The sequence below is a fragment of the Ranitomeya variabilis genome, chromosome 5 (genome assembly GCF_051348905.1).
Source record: "Ranitomeya variabilis isolate aRanVar5 chromosome 5, aRanVar5.hap1, whole genome shotgun sequence".
Taxonomy (NCBI): Eukaryota; Metazoa; Chordata; class Amphibia; order Anura; family Dendrobatidae; genus Ranitomeya; species Ranitomeya variabilis.
The window spans coordinates 643,204,547-643,224,961 of record NC_135236.1 but is presented as its reverse complement, the minus strand read 5'-3'; the positions used below and the strand labels follow the sequence as shown (position 1 = coordinate 643,224,961).

The 20,415-nt window shown below is 44.8% G+C and overlaps 1 protein-coding gene and 1 long non-coding RNA gene across 3 annotated transcripts in view; both read left to right on the top strand.

Annotated features, from left to right (window-relative positions):
• The window catches only part of MGAT4B (alpha-1,3-mannosyl-glycoprotein 4-beta-N-acetylglucosaminyltransferase B), a 381,341-nt gene that overhangs the window by 157,365 nt on the left and 203,561 nt on the right, over positions 1-20,415 (top strand). The gene's annotated exons all lie outside the window — the stretch shown is intronic.
• On the top strand, positions 1,359-9,722 carry LOC143776657 (uncharacterized). The gene is made up of 3 exons (XR_013215886.1): positions 1,359-1,558; positions 3,869-3,976; positions 9,641-9,722. It is a non-coding gene; the product is annotated as an uncharacterized LOC143776657 (long non-coding RNA).

The window sequence follows — 20,415 nt, the reverse complement described above, 5'->3', positions numbered from 1 at the left end:
CAAGTATAATGTGAGTTGGGGCAAGGGTGATGGGTGAGTTGTGGCAAGTATAATGTGAGTTGTGGCAAGTGTCATGGGTGAGTTGGGGCTAGGGTAATTTGTGAGTTGGGGCAAGTGTCATGGGTGAGTTGGGGCAAGTGTCATGGGTGAGTTGGGGCTAGGGTAATTTGTGAGTTGGGGCAAGTGTCATGGGTGAGTTGGGGCAAGTGTCATGGGTGAGTTGGGGCAAGTGTCATGGGTGAGTTGGGGCAAGTGTCATGGGTGAGTTGGGGCAAGTGTCATGGGTGAGTTGGGGCAAGTGTCATGGGTGAGTTGGGGCAAGTGTCATAGGTGAGTTGGGGCAAGGGTGATGGGTGAGTTGGGGCAAGTGTCATCCGTGAGTTGAGGCAAGTGTAATGTGCCACAGGCCCCCAGAAAAAGCAATAGCGAAACGGCGCTCGTCGGGTGTGAGGGGAACACCGCACGCCATCTTCACTACACTACCATCTGTGTGGAAGTAATAATTATTCTATGCCCTTCTAGCGAGATATACATCACGGATTGTGTTTAGACCTTATTCATAGGTTCCTTTTTTGTGGCAATAAGTAATTACCTTATATTCACTGGTCCACTTGCTTACTCACTATAAGTATACAGCCTCATTCTACAGCCCTTCTTTTGACTTGCTTTCCCGGTGTCTACCTCCCCCGGGGCACATGCCCCGGCTGCCCCCCCCCCAGATACGCCACTGCTCTCCATTATCAGTGACTTAATATTTGGCGTGCAGCAGTTTCCCCTCCCATTTGGGAGGTCTTATACCCTGTCTTTTTAGATGGCTTTAACGTTGTATATCAATAAAAAACATACTATTTTATCTCTATAATGTTGGGAATCTCTACTTAGCAGATGGATTTACACTCCACCGGTCTTTAGTGTTTCTAATGAATTTTTGAAGTGCTTAACGCTGATTTTTTGCATTTGGACTTTTGATTCTAATACTTTAGCATGGCCAGCCCATTTCTCCGTCACTAAGACTTCAGTGGTTGAATTGATATGCAAATTAGGCTGTAGAGCTGAAGCCTCTGTCACTCCAGCTCTATTCCCAGCCCAGCCTCTTAAGGGAGCTGCGAGCAGCGTATTTATTACAACGCTGCTGCCTGAACTGTCGCTCATCAGGAATTCCTGCCCCAGCAGCAGCATCAATGTTGGGCTGGCATTGGAGCGGGGTACTCTTCAAATGTGAAGATTATGATGCTTAATCTCACATACTCATATGGTTTTATGGTTGTAAGTTTACTACAAAGGTGTATAATTGTTGTTTCCCCTTTAATCTGTATATCTCTCATAGAAACTCAGGTTTTGCTTTATAAATAGGCTTATCCAAAAAGGAAGACGTGCGATGTGCTTGATCTGCTGCTGCCATTTGTGTCTTGTTGTGTTCTCGATGACCCATAAGAGCTAGAAGTTCAGTGGCAGATGGCCGAGCCTGCGTCCTTCCCCTTAATCTAGAGCACCGATGAAGCTGCAAATATCTCAGACCTCCGTCTACACGTCTTCTTTAGCTACGAGAAACAATACGGTAATTAACTCTTGGGACTATGCGTTATAGATCCCTACACATGGCAGCAAGGTGCTGTGTTTTTTTTTTTTTGTGAGGACCACTAGCAGGTTAAAGAAGTACACCTCCTCTGCCCATCAAAGTTTTTATCCCCTTAAGATATTGCTGTCTCTGTCATACTGCGTTGTTTACTTACAATTGCTCATTTTGCCTTTCTACCCAGCTAATATTTCTCTTTTCTTTTCTCTATGTAGAAACAGGAAATTTATTTTCCCTGCATTTATCATTCCACTCATTTGAAGGCCTTGTAGTAGGGTAAAAGGGTACCGTCACACAGTACCATTTTGATCGCTACGACGGCACGATCCATGACGTCGCAGCGATCGTATGATTATCGCTCCAGCGTCGTAGACTGCGGTCACACTGTGCAATCACGGCGCTGGAGCGATGCCGAAGTCCCCGGGTAACCAGGGTAAACATCGGGTAACTAAGCGCAGGGCCGCGCTTAGTAACCCGATGTTTACCGTGGTTACCAGCGTAAACGTAAAAAAAACAAACAGTACATACTTACATTCCGGTGTCTGTCCTCTGGCGTCTCAGCTTCTCTGCACTGTGTAAGCACCATAGCCGGAAAGCGAGCACAGCGGTGACGTCAGACGTCACCGCTGTGCTCGCTTTCTGGCTGGCCGGCGCTCACAGTGCAGAGAAGCTGAGACGCCGGAGGACAGACACCGGAATGTAAGTATGTACTGTTTGTTTTTTTTACGTTTACGCTGGTAACCACGGTAAACATCGGGTTACTAAGCGCGGCCCTGCGCTTAGTTACCCGATGTTTACCCTGGTTACAAGCGAACACATCGCTGGATCGCTGTCACACACAACGATCCAGCGATGTCAGCGGGTGATCAAGCGACGAAAGAAAGTTCCAAACGATCTGCTACGACGTACGATTCTCAGCAGGATCCCTGATCGCTGCTGCGTGTCAGACACTGCGATATCGTAACGATATCGCTAGAACATCACGAATCGTACCGTCGTAGCGATCAAAATGGCACTGTGTGACGGTACCCTAATGGACCCCTGTCACTGGACTAGAGAGACGATTTTTTTGTTCCCTGGAGAGCAGCTGGTTTATATATATATTGGGCAATGATCAGAAACAAACATTCTTACAAATATTCTTTTGGGCTATATTCACACTGTGCAAAACGCCCTTTACCTGTGAGAGTTGGTAGACATGCCCCCTGTGTAGGTGGTCCTGCTGAACAGCGAGGCAGGGTAGGGGGGTCTAGTGAAGACTTTCAGCTGAACATCATTTAGCAGCACCTTTCATGTTCTCTGTAGTAACGAAGGGTCCCATGCGTCCCCCATGACCCCCATATATTTAATTAATGCTCATCATTTTCTCATTTTTCACTGCTGGGGCTCAAAACTCAAGACCTGTGGTGTTGGGAGGCAGAAACTCTAATAGTGAACCCACTATGAGTATGAGGATTTTCACTTGATTAAAAATGTTAATAACATTCTCTATATACCAGGACATAATAGGATAAAAAGTCAAAGTTGGAGATTTTTTTTTTTAAAGTTGCAAAATAATGATGCACTTTTTTTTAAATAACTACAGAGCAGTGAATAAGACACATTTGGTATTACTGTAATCATAACCAATTAATTTTGCATTTTTTTTCCTTCGTGTCCCTCTCCGCTCTTGGAGTGTTTTTACTATTTTTTTTTTTTCCTCTTTGTTTAGCTGATGCATAGAAATTGTATGCCTAAAGAAAAGCCAATGGTTTTCACTCCAATATTCACATTAATCCCATTCTGTTGAGTACGGTAATATCATCTCCATGAATACTCGTTATGTCATAAATAATTTTGCGGATTATCGGCTTCTTTAACCCACTCACGGTTTACTACCGGGTCCTATTTGACTTTACACAAACGACATCTCACTCTCGGCTATTTGGCTACTCTCATATTTGTTGAGACTTTGCTCTGCTAATTCCGGCCTGAACAAATATTTTCTCATCTGCTGAGAAACAACTGTCTGGTAATTATTTGTTCTGAATTCTCCCATCAGTCAGAAAGACTATGGCCACAAGTATAGACTTGTTACATGAATGTGTCTGTTAAATGTCTAGAATAATGATTGTTTAATGCACTTTTTACCATTTCATTAGAAGAGAAAAAAAGTAGGGAGTCTTCACACTAACATTGCGACTTAAAGATTAGCCATCGTTTACACTTTTATTTCATAAATCAATAGTACATATGCAAATAAGAAACTTTGTAATATAGATTATCAGAGAAATCTGCTTCTTTCTCCTCCAGGACTGATCATTCATTATCAAACTTCCCAATGACAGGTAAAATCTGCCTTTAGTGGTTACATAGTTTCCCAGACTCGGCTATTCTTACCACCGCAGAGCATTATTTCAGGTAATAGTTTCCTTTCTACCCTTAGGCTGTGTTCACATGTTGCGTTTTGCTGCATTTTTTTTGCTGCTTTTTTAATGCAATTTTTAAGCTGCTTTTTACAGTACCAGCACAGCTATGATATTTCAGAAATCTCATGCGCACTTTTTGTTTTCCTGACTGAATTGGAAAGCTGCTGCTTTTTTTTTAAAGAAGCAGCATGTCACTTCTTTCAGTGTTTTTCACTCATAGAAAGAAATGGTTAAGTGCATAAACACTTGTTTTGTTTTGTTTTCTTATTTGTTTTTGTTTTTTTTGGGGGAGGGAGGCACTAAACTTTATCACTATGAACAAGACACAATGAAAACTCCGCAAAACCTGCTTTTTGTAAGCGGCTTCTTTACTACCAAGAGAGCAGGTTTTACCTGCAGAAAAAAAGCAACATGTGAACATCGCCTTAAAGTGTATATTACGGTCTGTATTCTATTCTGAGCTGCATTTATAATTCTCTTTGTACGTCCGAGCTGAAATCTGTCACCAATTTTTATGCTATGTTCAAAAGCAGCTCCTGCTATCTGCCCAGGGGGTCACTGAGCTCGTCTTCATGCCATTTTTGTTTTCTCAGATCCTTACAATCATTGCACTGTCATTGTACCTTGAACTCCAAAGTCCCATTTTATTCCAGCGCACCAAGCTACAATCCCTTCTCTGTCGTGCCTGTATGCAGTTTGGTAATCGGGGAGACAAATGCCCAGCTCCAGTCCTTGTAATCCAGCTCCACATCTCTGCTGCTAATCAGATTCACCGGACAACAGGCAGTGGACAGCAAGCTAGAAAGAAGGGAGCCCCCTAGTGACGGACATTATCAGGAGGAGAGCCTCAGCTGCCGCTCACTTCTTTATTAGGCTATGTTCACACTTTGCGGTTTTTGCTACGGATCCGCAGCGGATTTGACGCTGCGGATCCGCAGCAGTTTTCCATGCAGGGTACAGTACAATGTTACCCTATGGAAAACAAAAACCGCTGTGCCCACATTGCGGAAAATCCCTTTAAAAACCACGCGGAATTGCTGCGGAAAAAAAGAAGGAGCATGTCACTTCTTTCTGCGGATTCCGCAGAGGTTTTCAACATGCACCAATAGGAAAGTGCTGTTGAAAACCCGCAGAGGAATCCGCAGAAGAAACCGCAGGAAAATCCGCAGAGAAAACCGCAGCGGTTTTGCACTGCGGTTTTTCCAAATCCGCTGCGGAAAAATCCGCAGCAAAATCTGCAAAGTGTGAACATGCCCTTACTTAACCATACAAGGGCAGACACAGTGACTCCAGCACTGATTGGGCACCAGGCTCACATGTCACAACAACTGCACGAGAGCCCCGGGGACCGCGAGTGCTGACACCGCTGGAGCGGGACCTGCAGGGGAGGTGAGTATTGGTTCACTTATTTTATCTGGCCCAAACATTTAGATCAAGAAGGGGATTTCCTTGTAATGGACAAGTTTATTCCAACTCCCAGGTGTACGCCTTAGTGTGGGAGATCCCAAAAGTCTTAAAGGGAATCTGTCATCAAGTTCTTGCTATATATTTTGAGATCAGCAATAATATAGGTCAAGAAAACCTGATTCCAGGGATGTATCCCATACTGAGCTGATTGGTAGCTTCCTGTGTACACTATGCATTGTGATAAAGCTGCTGCTCAGTGGAGGGCACATAATTAGCCTGACTGCTGGTCACAGGAGATGTAGTCCTGTAGTGATAATCTCCTGCAGATAAAACGCGTTGTATTGAAACTACAACACACAGCCTAATAAGCGACACATCATTGGAATCCGGGTCTCGTGCCCTATATTATATTGCTTTCAGATTAAATGGCAAAAATCTGCAGACAGATACCCTTTAAATGGCTTTTTCAGGTGGATGTACTACTGTACTAGTCTTTTTATCTATTTGTATAGCCCACAAAACTGACCAGTTCCTTGTTCTTCCAAGACTTTTTGCTGACCTTTGGGAAAGCTTTTTGTTTCAGCAAATTGACTGGTTGGGTAAAGGCTGAATTTTCAGCGATGCAGTCTCAGATTACGATATATTGGAGTAAACCTATCCACATCACCTTCCTGCAGAGGGGAGCACGACTGCACAGATCATTGATCCGTGGGGATGAGACCCGTGAAGATGTCTGCTGCCTGAGTCACTTAGCATTGTAATTACAGTGGAGCGGGGCTAAACATCGCATTCTGCCCGCTTACCGCTCCTTTTAGCTAAAAGCTTATGCAGACGCAGGTTTCTAAAGCGCCATGGTATATAATTTTGTCGACAAGAAAATTCTCAAGGTAACAGAAGGAGACATAGTAATTTAAACTATGTTTACCCAATTTTCTCTTCACATGTCCCTACGTATAGGCGGTCTTTCCTGAATTGCCCCTCAGAAGTAAGAGCTTTTATTTATGTTTTGTTCCAAAACATATTTACGGTATATGTTTTGTTTTTTGTTTTGAGCAATTTTTAGATGGCGATTGTGGAAGGAATCGATATGTTACTGTGTATTACAGAAACACTATTAGTAATGGGAGATTATCTACTTTATCACAGATAATGGTTTATAATATTCCTTATCTACGGTATTTACCGGGGGTCCAACTTCTGGGAACCCCATCACCCACCCATACTGGTATCGCTGCTCTGCAGCTCCATCAATGGAGCAGAGGTGTGCACGCTAGACCTCCATTCCATTCATTGTTTAGAAGAGTGCCAGAGGAAGCCAAGCACCACACTCCTCCATTTTCACCTATCCAGTTGACAATGAATGTAGAGGAATCTGTGGATGTGGACCTCCGCTCCATCCAGAGCGGGCTGCAGAGCCCCAATCTCAAGGTTACAGAGCCCCAATCTCAAGGTTACAGAGCCCCAATCTCAAGGTTATAGAGCCCCAATCTCAAGGATACAGAGCCCCAATCTCAAGGATACAGAACCCTAATTTCTAGGATACAGAGCCCCAATCTCAAGGATACAGAACCCTAATTTCTAGGATACAGAGCCCCAATCTCAAGGTTACAGAGCCCCAATCTCAAGGTTATAGAGCCCCAATCTCAAGGATACAGAGCCCCAATCTCAAGGATACAGAACCCTAATTTCTAGGATACAGAGCCCCAATCTCAAGGTTACAGAGCCCCAATCTCAAGGTTACAGAGCCCCAATCTCAAGGTTGCAGAACCCTAATCTCAAGGTTGCAGAGCCCCAATCTCAAGGATACAGAGCCTTAATCTCAAGGATACAAAACCCCAATCTCAAGGTAGCAGTGCCCCAATCTCAAAGATACAGAGCCCCAATCTCAAGGATAAAAAGCCCCAATCTCAAGGTTACGGAGCCCCAATCTCAAGGTTACAGAGCCCCAATCTCAAGGTTACAGAGCCCCAATCTCAAGGTTGCAGAGCCCCAATCTCAAGGATACAGAACCCCAATCTCAAGGATACAGAGCCTCAATCTCAAGGATACAGAGCCCTAATTTCTAGGATACAGAGCCCCAATCTCAAGGATAAAAAGCCCCAATCTCAAGGATACAGAGCCCCAATCTCAAGGATACATAGCCCCAATCTCAAGGATACAGAGCCCCAATCTCAAGGTTGCAGAGCCCCAATCTCAAGGATACAAATCCCCAATCTCAAGGATACAGAGCCCCAATCTCAAGGATACAGAGCCCTAATTTCTAGGATACAGAGCCCCAATCTCAAGGATAAAAAGCCCCAATCTCAAGGATACAGAGCCCTAATCTCAAGGATACAGAGCCCTAATCTCAAGGATACAGAGCCCCAATCTCAAGGTTACAGAGCCCCAATCTCAAGGTTACAGAGCCCCAATCTCAAGGTTGCAGAGCCCCAATCTCAAGGATACAGAACCCCAATCTCAAGGATACAGAGCCTCAATCTCAAGGATACAGAGCCCTAATTTCTAGGATACAGAGCCCCAATCTCAAGGATAAAAAGCCCCAATCTCAAGGATAAAAAGCCCCAATCTCAAGGATACAGAGCCCCAATCTCAAGGTTGCAGAGCCCCAATCTCAAGGATACAGAGCCCCAATCTCAAGGATACAGAGCCCCAATCTCAAGGATACAGAGCCCCAATCTCAAGGTTACAGAGCCCCAATCTCAAGGTTACGGAGCCCCAATCTCAAGGTTACAGAGCCCCAATCTCAAGGTTGCAGAGCCCCAATCTCAAGGATACAGAACCCCAATCTCAAGGATACAGAGCCTCAATCTCAAGGATACAGAGCCCTAATTTCTAGGATACAGAGCCCCAATCTCAAGGATAAAAAGCCCCAATCTCAAGGATACAGAGCCCCAATCTCAAGGATACAGAGCCCCAATCTCAAGGATACAGAGCCCCAATCTCAAGGTTACAGAGCCCCAATCTCAAGATTACAGAGCCCCTATCTCAAGGATACAGAGCCCCAATCTCAAGGATACAGAGCCCCAATCTCAAGGTTACAGAGCCCCAATCCCAAGGTTACAGAGCCCCAATCCCAAGGTTACAGAGCCCCAATCCCAAGGTTACAGAGCCCCAATCTTAAGGTTACAGAGCCCCAATCTCAAGGTTACAGAACCCCTATCTCAAGGATACAGAGCCCCAATCTCAAGGTTACAGAGCCCAAATCTCAAGGTTACAGAGCCCCAATCCCAAGGTTACAGAACCCCTATCTCAAGGTTACAGTGCCACCATGTTGAAGTGGTTGGACATTATCCCCGATAAATAGAATAACTTGTTTTTTTTGTCAACTTTTAATCTAAAAGTTTTCCTGCAGCTTTTGTAAGCAAACACTTCCCACACTACAGCATGACACTGTAAATAAAGCTAATTTCTAAAAGATCTTCAGTTAATTATGTTTTGTTTTATTCACATTAGTTGCTATTTTCCATTAAAAAATAAATAGCTGGCATTTGTTATATTTCGAAACACTTCAAAGACCCTGTCTTACTGTAGAGGTTGTGTAAAGAGCAAAACATAATGTGTTGGGTGAGAAGATCTTTCAAAATCTGAGAAAAAGTTGGATTTTTTTTGTGTGGGGGGGGACAGTGGGTTAGACTTAGCCATAAAAAGGTAATAATAATCCTATAATTTCCCATTAAAGGTGTCAGGATTTCCTACTAGCAGGACACTCCTGAAAGTTTGTTCCTCTTTATCCGCTTTCCATATGCACTTCTATTCCCAATGGGCAGAGAAGAGTGGGCATGTACTTCTGGCGATGGCTTCTATCTTTGTGGATATTGGCACCCTCGCCCTTCTTTATCCTTGAGATTTGCTGTCGGATAGTGTTATGACACCCTAATGCACTTTTTATGGTTGTCTTAGTCAGAAGGTTTGTGTATAGTGATGAGCGAATGTGCTGGGACAAGGTGTTATCTGAGCATGCTCGGGTGTTTCCAGGGTGCTCAAAAAAATATGTTCAAGTCCCTATGGCTGCATGTCGCACTGCTGTTCGACAGTCGCAACACATGCAGGGGTGGTCTGTTTGTTAGGATGTCGAACAACCGCGAGACATGCAGCTGCGGGGACTTGAACATATTTTTCGAGACTCTTGGATAGCCCCCGAGCATGCTCACATAACGCCTTATCCCACCACGCTCGCTCATCACTATTTGTTTCATATAACGGATTTGGAAACCTAAAGTATTTTAGCTGTTGTAAATTGTTTCTTCAGAGCCAAGATGGCGGTAAATGGAAGCATCACGTGCTTAGTGTCACCTGAGGTTCCTTTGGTCCAGCAGAGGAGATCATTCACCCGTCACCTGGACAGAGCATGTCACAGAGGACAGATCACCAGAAAGGTCTGATAGGTTATTCGTAAGGAGGAAAGATTGGCTTTAAAGTCCGTTCTATTTCTGGGCCCATTATCGTGTCAGAGCCGGAGACACAAGAGGATCCTTCATTCTCCGGCTCTGTCTGACCAACCTGGGTAAGAATTTGTCATCTGGGTAGCGTACACCAAAGCATAGTTAGGGAATCTGGGCGGATTTGGTGCACTTATGAGATACATTTTCTGGCTCTCGTATTCCCAGCTCCTCACCTAGCGTTATTTCGGATACACCAGCACGTACGATCACAGATGAGACTTCCAGGTCTCCATTTTCAGTCTTTAAAACGCAAAACCTTCTTTATGAACATTTACAATAGCATTTTCCAACGCGTTTTGGCCATGCCATCCTAATCATGGACACAAGACCTTCGAGTGGAAACGCGTTGGTAAAATGTTGTAAATGCTCCTTCTTTTCTGCGGTGCGGAGTGACTGAGCTTTGTCAGAAATGAAATCCCGGTCACATCGCACAGTTGCTTATCCGCACATTACAAGACTTTTATCATCTTCGTTTTCTTCTCTCAAGTTTCCGAAGTGTTGTCATTTCTCCTTTTTCTTTGTAAATCTCATTATCTGCATATGAAAAATCTAAGAAGATTATAGCATAACGAACTGACAAAAGCCGACCGGAGAAATAAAGGGAAGCGGATGGGAGGAGGGAATCCCCATTCATCGCGGTAATGAACATCTTGGCATTTCCACATCTTGAAGTTTTGCCTACACGGAGTGAAAACAAAGCTCGATGAATTGACAAGTAATTTCATTTGGGCTTTCATTATTCGGTGGCTGTTTGTTTGTGCACGTGCCATGTGTGGGCATCCAAATGCCAGGCTGGCGTGATAATCAGAGCAGGTGGCATTGGATCCACGTCTGGTTTTTGATTTCTCATGACCTTGGAAAGATTAGACTTTTACCTTCAAGGCAAACAACAAAAATATTCCTGTTTGTTCTCTGTAATGAAGCTTTAATGTTGACTACGGTGATTAACATCGCTGAAGGAGGAATTTATTATATATTTTTCGTTTCCTACTAATAATAATAATAATAATTTTATTTATATAGCGCCAACATATTCTGCAGCGCTTTACAACTTATAGAGGGGACTTATACAGACAATAGACATTACAGCATAACAGAAATCACAGTTCAAAACAGATACCAGGAGGAATGAGGGCCCTGCTGCTCGCAAGCTTACAATCTATGAGGAAAAGGGGAGACACGAGAGGTGGATGGTAACAATTGCTTTAGTTATTTGGACCAGCCATAGTGTAAGGCTCGGGTGTTCATGTAAAGCTGCATGAACCAGTTAACTACCTAAGTATGTAACAGTACAGACACAGAGGCTATTAACTGCATAAAGTGTATGAGAACATGATGGAGGAACGTGATTATGTTGTTGTTTTTTTATTAATAGGCCACACAGGGATAATTAGGTTAATGCGTTGAGGCGGTAGGCCAATCTGAACAAATGAGTTTTTAGGGCACGCTTAAAACTGTGGGGATTGGGGATTAATTGTATTAACCTAGGTAGTGCATTCCAAAGAATCGGCGCCGCACGTGTAAAGTCTTGGAGACGGGAGTGGGAGGTTCTGATTATTGAGGATGCTAACCTGCTACTACTAGTGGGAGTAGTTATCGCATCGCTGCAGTGTTCCCAATAGCCAGTACATAGCAGGCAGCGTTTCTGGCGACTAATTACCCCAGGTGCAGTACCTAATCTGACCTGAGAGTAAGGGGGGCGCCAGAGAGCTGCAAGTGTTAAGTGGAACTGTAAGCGGGATAGACACAAATCCCTGCAGTTCATGGTATATTGAAGAGCAGTGGGATACCTAGAATAAGCCCCTGCTGTAAACTAAGAGGTCAATAGCCTCGTGTGTGTTTTTTTCATCACATTGTGGCAGTGGAGGGATAACTAGGATAAGCCCCTGCACATGTGATAGCCGTCTGTTGGTTTAAAGTCACCCCGATCCGTGACATATTGTGGGCAGCGGCTAAGGGACCTTGACAAATTGGTGACAGTCACGGTGTGAATCGTGACATATTACTACTACTACTACTCACTACTAGGTCCATGGCCACTATGGCGGATCTGTTATGTGTTGTTGGGGTCCTCAACTTTGAGTGTGCTTTTTACTGGGTGGGTGGTGGTGGAGTGGCACATTCTGCTAGCACTATATGTGCTGGAACTTCCTTTCTCAGCATGCATTGCTCTTGTCATTGTCTAGGGAGCTTAAGGCTGACCTCTCTGTTATGTCTATGCAGTTTGACGGAGAAAAAAGACCCATGTATGATGTTGGAATGAGTGATTCATTACTTAAATTTAAGAGGGGACTGGATGCCTTTCTTGAAAAGTATAATGTTACAGGGTATATATACTAGATTCCTTGATAGGGTGTTGTTCCAGGGAACTAGTCTGACTGCCGTATGTGGAGTCGGGAAGGAATTTTTTTCCCCAATGTGGAGTTACTCTTTGCCACATGTTGTTTTTTTTTTTTTGCCTTCCTCTGGAACAGCATGTTAGGGCATGTTGGGTTAGGCTATAGGTTGAACTAGATGGACTTAAAGTCTTCCTTCAACCTTAATAACTATGTAACTTCCTTCAATTTGTCTCAACACCTCTGCTTCTCAAGACTGATTTCACTTAAAGGGAACCTGTCACCCCCAAAATCGAGGGTGAGCTAAGCCCACCAGCATCAGGGACTTATCTACAGCATTCTGTAATGCTGTAGATAAACCCCCAATGTATCCTAAAATGAGAAAAAGAGGTTATATTATACTCACCCAGGGGCCGTCCCTGTCCGGTCCGATGGGTGTCGTGGTCCGGTCCGGCGCCTGCCATCTTCATCAGATGACGTCCTCTTCTGGTCTTCAGGCTCCGGCGCAGGCGTACTTTGTCTGCCCTGTTGAGGGCAGAGCAAAGTACTGCAGTGCGCAGGCACCGGGAAATGTCAGACATTGCAGAAATGCACCTCTGTCTTCTGCTGCAACATATGGGACATGATGGACGTATGTACCTATGACCAGTAATAATAATCAAAACCAATTTCTTTGGTGCAAAGTCTGTAACGCGGTTCCCACCTACCATGTTTAATGCATGCCATTAGTGTTGTGTTATGCCTCGCACAGACCTTTGAGCCCCCCTCAGGTGCCACGGCCTGGGTACAGCTGCTACCTCTGCCCTCCTGTAGCTATGCCCCTTATGATAAGGGAAGCGACAACCTGAGTTTAATAAACTGTAGCCCGGAGCAGTTGTCTTTCACAGTGTGCACATATCATCAGTAGCGTTGCTCAGTCCGGTTTCATCCTATGTTTTGTTCTAGGCATTATGTACATGGAAATGGTTTAGTCTTTTATGTTTGACCTCATTACTGTCAGTGCATTTCAGGATAACACCTTGTGCAGGATGCGGAGCTGATCGGGTGCACACGCTGTCAGTCAGAGGCATAGTGCGGAGCAGCCGGTCCCCTGGGCTCTTCTAGGTGCTCTACTACAGCTGTTAGTGTGCCGGATGGCTATAAGGGGAACTTGGGTACATACCGGACAAAGAGCGGAACAGATCCGTGCTGATGTTTTCATTAATACAAAAGATGTTTTGTCTCTTTAGTAATTTAATGTTTGATGCCCCCATTAATGTTTCGTCAGCGGCCGCCAGGTACTTTGCTTGTATGCAGAATTATTTATCATAACCACAAAGTACACATTAGGGCCCACCGAACAATCGGAGCTCCAAGTCTAAGCTAAGCCGTGAATGCGGCCATGGACACCCCATCATCACCGTGTGAACAGAACAAAGGGTGGTTAGAAATTGGGAAAGGATCTGCACGGCCAGATTCATTGGTTGCTTGGTATTGAAGCTTTGAAGTTAATGGAGTTAAGGTCCAACACCAACGCTGTCCACAGACAAGAGTGGCAGTAATGCTGGAGAAAAGCGGGTTTTCTAATTCTGGGCAATTTCTCTTATTGGTTTTCTACCAACAATCAATAGTCAACTTAAAGGAGTCGATTGAATATTAATTCTAAAAATATACAGTACATAAAAAAAAAAAAAAAATGCAAAGTGGGCTGACAGGGATTGACAAGTTAAAAAAAAAACAACCAACACACTCACCTACTGGACCAGCGCCACTTCTCCATTCTGCCTCCGGCATCCCATACCTGGCTCTTGGATTCCTATTTCGGAGTGAGGGGGTGTGATGAGACCGCTGCAGCTAATCAGCCATTTCTTCTGCTCTGACGTATTGTCAAGGCTGCAATAGATGTGATGCTCTCGCTGGAAAAGGAAGTCGGGAGCCCAAGCCAGCAGCAGAATGGAGGACTTACTCCAGTCCAATAGGTTTTTTTGGTTTGTTTTTTTTACGCTCTCTGGTCCCATTGATATATTTTTAAAAGTAGTTTATTGCCTGTGTAACAGAAAAGTCTGAGATATTTTATGTCAGAACTTTATTTTCACAAAGAGGTGTTTTTTCCCCACAAATGTCTGACTTGCCCTACAGACGGTCCCCCCTAACAGACGGTCCCCCCTAACATACGGGTGGGTTTACTGCACGACGTGCAGCCTTTAGGCAATATGCTGGCTGCACTTCCATGAACACAGAATGACCAGTGATGGATTGTTCTGTGCACAGAGATTGTTGTTTTCTCGGCATAGGACATGTTTTGCCAAGAACGTTGATTTTTAAGAAAGATTAGCAGCCTTTTTATTATGATCAATTATTGCGGGGAAAAAAGCATATCTAGGAATGCTCACTCACTAGTCTGCCAGTGTGAGCGCGCCCTAAGTGATGGCAGATGATCGGAACATGCCATCATATACTGATCAATCGATCACGCTGCCTAAACCCAATGACCTGAACACTGACCGTGCACATTAGACAAATTTCCGTGAAGTGGACAATGTTCCAAAGTCTATCAGACATTAGACTGGGAGGGAGCAAAGGACCAGGCATATTACATTTCAGTATGCCCAATCTGTTGATTCCAATGACTGAAAGATTCCCCTTTTTTGATTGCTGATGCATATGTGCATTGGGGGAGAGGGGACTGGAGAAATAACTATCGGACCGATGTGCTGGATTTTTTTTTGTGTGTATGGGCAGCTCTCGATTAAAGAGGTGCTAGCACTAACCAAGGGCAATTTCTCATGATCAAAACTTAATGCCTATCTGTTGTGAATTTACTTTTTGCTCCCTCTAGTGGTTACTAGTTTTTTGACTCTGGTTTTTCTGTCATTCCTTTTATCCGCACCTGGGTCGTTAGTTAAGGGTGTTGCTATTTAAGCTCCCTGGACCTTCAGTTCAATGCCTGGCAACGTAGTTATCAGAGCTAGTCTGCTGTGCTCTTGTCTACTGATCCTGGTTCCAGTTATATCAGCTAAGTCCGCTTTTTGCTTTTTGCTATTTTGTTTTGGTTTTGTATTTTTGTCCAGCTTGTTCCAAATATATATCCTGACCTTTGCTGGAAGCTCTAGGGGGCTGGTGTTCTCCCCCCGGACCGTTAGACGGTTCGGGGGTTCTTGAATTTCCAGTGTGGATTTTGATAGGGTTTTTGTTGACCATATAAGTTACCTTTCTTTATTCTGCTATCAGTTAGCGGGCCTCTCTGTGCTAAACCTGGTTCATTTCTGTGTTTGTCATTTCCTCTTACCTCACCGTTATTATTTGTGGGGGGCTTCTATCCAGCTTTGGGGTCCCCTTCTCTGGAGGCAAGAAAGGTCTTTTGTTTTCCTCTACTAGGGGTAGCTAGATTCTCCGGCTGGAGCGTGTCATCTAGAATCAACGTAGGAATGATCCCCGGCTACTTCTAGTGTTGGCGTTAGGAGTAGATATATGGTCAACCCAGCTACCACTGCCCTATGAGCTGGATTTTTGTATTCTGCAGACTTCCACGTTCCTCTGAGACCCTCGCCATTGGGGTCATAACAGTTTGCCAGGCCAGTATTAAATGTTTAATGCATTGCAGAAGAGGGATTATAAGAAAGAAGATTCTGAGTTTTTTTTTTTTTTTTTTTTTTTTTCTTCTTCCCCTTTACCTCAGAGTGGCTATGCTTGCTGCAGACATGAATGTCCAGACCTTGATTACAAGTGTGGACCAGCTGGCTACTCGTGTGCAGGGCATACAAGACTATGTTATCAGTAATCCTAGGTCAGAACCTAAAATACCGATTCCTGAACTGTTTTCCGGAGACAGGTTTAAGTTTAGGAATTTTGTGAATAATTGTAAATTGTTTTTGTCCCTGAGACCCTGTTCATCTGGAGACTCTGCTCAGCAAGTAAAAATTGTTATTTCGTTCTTACGGGGCGACCCTCAGGATTGGGCTTTTTCGCTGGCGCCAGGAGATCCGGCATTGGCTGATATTAATGCGTTTTTTCTGGCGCTCGGTTTACTTTATGAGGAACCCAATCTTGAGATTCAGGCAGAAAAGGCCTTGCTGGCTATGTCTCAGGGGCAGGACGAGGCTGAAGTGTACTGCCAAAAATTTCGGAAATGGTCCGTGCTGACACATTGGAACGAGTGTGCACTGGCCGCTAATTTTAGAAATGGCCTTTCTGAAGCCATTAAGAATGTTATGGTGGGTTTTCCCATTCCCACAGGTCTGAATGATACTATGGCACTGGCTATTCAAATTGACCGGCGGTTGCGGGAGCGCAAAACCGCAAATTCCCTCATGGTGTTGTCTGAACAGACACCTAATTCGGTGCAATGTGATAGAAAAACCGCAAATTCCCTCATGGTGTTGTCTGAACAGACACCTGATTTAATGCAATGTGATAGAATCCTGACTAGAAATGAGCGGAAAATTCATAGACGCCGGAATGGCTTGTGCTACTACTGTGGTGATTCTACACATATTATCTCAGCATGCTCTAAACGTATAGCTAAGATTGTTAGTCCTGTCACCGTTGGTAATTTGCAACCTAAATTTATTCTGTCTGTAACTTTGATTTGCTCACTGTCGTCTTTTCCTGTCATGGCGTTTGTAGATTCAGGTGCTGCCCTGAGTCTTATGGATCTGTCATTTGCTAAGCACTGTGGTTTTACTCTTGAACCATTAGAAAATCCTATTCCTCTTAGGGGTATTGATGCTACGCCATTGGCAGCAAATAAACCGCAGTATTGGACACAGGTTACCATGTGCATGACTCCTGAACACCGCGAGGTGATACGTTTCCTGGTTTTACATAAAATGCATGATTTGGTTGTTTTAGGGCTGCCATGGTTACAGACCCATAATCCAGTCCTGGACTGGAAGGCTATGTCAGTCTCAAGTTGGGGCTGTCGTGGTATTCATGGGGATTCCCTGCCTGTGTCTATTGCTTCTTCTACGCCTTCGGAAGTTCCGGAGTATTTGTCTGATTATCAGGATGTCTTCAGTGAGTCTGAGTCCAGTGCACTGCCTCCTCATAGGGACTGTGACTGTGCTATAGATTTGATCCCAGGCAGTAAATTTCCTAAGGGAAGACTGTTTAATCTGTCGGTACCTGAACATACCGCTATGCGTTCATATATCAAGGAGTCTCTAGAGAAAGGACATATTCGTCCGTCTTCTTCCCCTCTTGGTGCGGGATTCTTTTTTGTGGCAAAAAAGGACGGATCTTTGAGACCTTGTATTGATTATCGGCTTTTAAATAAGATCACTGTCAAATTTCAGTATCCTTTACCGCTGTTGTCTGACTTGTTTGCCCGGATTAAAGGTGCCAAGTGGTTCACCAAGATAGATCTTCGTGGTGCGTACAACCTTGTGCGCATTAAGCAAGGTGATGAATGGAAAACCGCATTCAATACGCCCGAAGGTCATTTTGAGTACTTGGTGATGCCTTTTGGGCTCTCCAATGCGCCTTCAGTTTTTCAGTCCTTTATGCATGACATTTTCCGGAAGTATCTGGATAAATTTTTGATTGTTTATCTGGATGATATTTTGGTTTTTTCTGATAATTGGGATTCGCATGTGGAGCAGGTCAGGTTGGTCTTTAAAATTTTGCGTGAAAATTCTTTGTTTGTCAAGGGCTCAAAGTGTCTCTTTGGTGTACAGAAGGTTCCCTTTTTGGGGTTCATTTTTTCCCCTTCTGCTGTGGAGATGGACCCAGTCAAGGTCCGAGCTATTCTTGATTGGACTCAGCCCTCGTCAGTTAAGAGTCTACAGAAGTTCTTGGGTTTCGCTAACTTCTACCGTCGTTTTATCGCTAATTTTTCTAGCATTGTGAAACCTTTGACGGATATGACCAAGAAGGGCTCCGATGTAGCTAACTGGGCTCCTGCTGCCGTGGAGGCTTTCCAGGAGTTGAAACGCCGGTTTACTTCGGCGCCTGTTTTGTGCCAGCCCGATGTCTCACTTCCCTTTCAGGTTGAGGTGGATGCTTCAGAGATTGGAGCAGGGGCCGTTTTGTCGCAGAGAGGCCCTGGTTGCTCTGTTATGAAACCTTGTGCCTTTTTCTCTAGGAAGTTTTCGCCTGCCGAGCGAAATTATGATGTGGGCAATCGGGAGTTGTTGGCCATGAAATGGGCATTTGAGGAGTGGCGTCATTGGCTCGAGGGTGCTAAGCATCGTGTGGTGGTCTTGACTGATCACAAAAATCTGATGTATCTCGAGTCTGCTAAACGCCTTAATCCGAGACAGGCCCGCTGGTCATTGTTTTTCTCCCGCTTTGATTTTGTTGTCTCGTATTTACCAGGTTCAAAGAATGTGAAGGCCGATGCTCTTTCTAGGAGCTTTGTGCCTGATGCTCCTGGAGTCGCTGATCCTGTTGGTATTCTTAAAGATGGAGTTATCTTGTCAGCTATTTCTCCGGATCTGCGACGTGTGTTGCAGAGATTTCAGGCTGATAGGCCTGAGTCTTGTCCACCTGACAGACTGTTTGTCCCGGATAAGTGGACCAGCAGAGTCATTTCCGAGGTTCATTCCTCGGTGTTGGCAGGTCACCCGGGAATTTTTGGCACCAGAGATCTGGTGGCCAGGTCCTTTTGGTGGCCTTCCTTGTCAAGGGATGTGCGGTCATTTGTGCAGTCCTGTGGGACTTGTGCTTGAGCTAAGCCTTGCTGTTCTCGTGCCAGCGGTTTGCTCTTGCCCTTGCCTGTCCCGAAGAGACCTTGGACACATATCTCCATGGATTTCATTTCTGATCTTCCGCTATCCCAGGGCATGTCCGTTATCTGGGTGATATGTGATCGCTTCTCAAAGATGGTCCATTTGGTTCCTTTGCCTAAACTGCCTTCCTCTTCCGATCTGGTTCCTGTGTTTTTCCAGAACGTGGTTCGTTTGCACGGCATCCCTGAGAATATTGTGTCAGACAGAGGATCCCAGTTCGTTTCCAGATTCTGGCGATCCTTTTGTAGTAGGATGGGCATTGATTTGTCGTTTTCGTCTGCTTTCCATCCTCAGACTAATGGACAGACGGAGCGAACCAATCAGACTTTGGAGGCTTATTTGAGGTGTTTTGTCTCTGCTGATCAGGACGATTGGGTGACATTCTTGCCGTTGGCTGAGTTTGCCCTTAATAATCGGGCTAGTTCCGCCACCTTGGTTTCGCCTTTTTTCTGCAACTCTGGTTTCCATCCTCGCTTTTCTTCGGGTCATGTGGAGCCTTCTGACTGTCCTGGGGTGGATTCTGTGGTGGATAGGTTGCAGCGGATCTGGAATCATGTAGTGGACAACTTGAAGTTGTCACAGGAGAGGGCTCAGCGCTTTGCCAACCGCCGCCGCGGTGTGGGTCCCCGACTACGCGTTGGGGATTTGGTATGGCTTTCTTCCCGCTTTGTTCCTATGAAGGTCTCCTCTCCCAAATTTAAACCTCGTTTTATTGGGCCTTACAAGATATTGGAAATCCTTAATCCTGTATCTTTTCGTCTGGATCTTCCTGTGTCGTTTGCTATTCACAATGTATTTCATAGGTCCTTGTTGCGGCGGTACATTGTGCCTATAGTTCCTTCTGCTGAGCCTCCTGCTCCGGTGTTGGTTGAGGGCGAGTTGGAGTACGTGGTGGAGAAGATCTTGGATTCTCGCCTCTCCAGGCGGAGGCTTCAGTACCTGGTCAAGTGGAAGGGCTATGGTCAGGAGGATAATTCCTGGGTGGTCGCCTCTGATGTTCATGCGGCCGATTTAGTTCGTGCCTTTCATGCCGCTCATCCTGATCGCCCTGGTGGTCGTGGTGAGGGTTCGGTGACCCCTCACTAAGGGGGGGGTACTGTTGTGAATTTACTTTTTGCTCCCTCTAGTGGTTACTAGTTTTTTGACTCTGGTTTTTCTGTCATTCCTTTTATCCGCACCTGGGTCGTTAGTTAAGGGTGTTGCTATTTAAGCTCCCTGGACCTTCAGTTCAATGCCTGGCAACGTAGTTATCAGAGCTAGTCTGCTGTGCTCTTGTCTACTGATCCTGGTTCCAGTTATATCAGCTAAGTCCGCTTTTTGCTTTTTGCTATTTTGTTTTGGTTTTGTATTTTTGTCCAGCTTGTTCCAAATATATATCCTGACCTTTGCTGGAAGCTCTAGGGGGCTGGTGTTCTCCCCCCGGACCGTTAGACGGTTCGGGGGTTCTTGAATTTCCAGTGTGGATTTTGATAGGGTTTTTGTTGACCATATAAGTTACCTTTCTTTATTCTGCTATCAGTTAGCGGGCCTCTCTGTGCT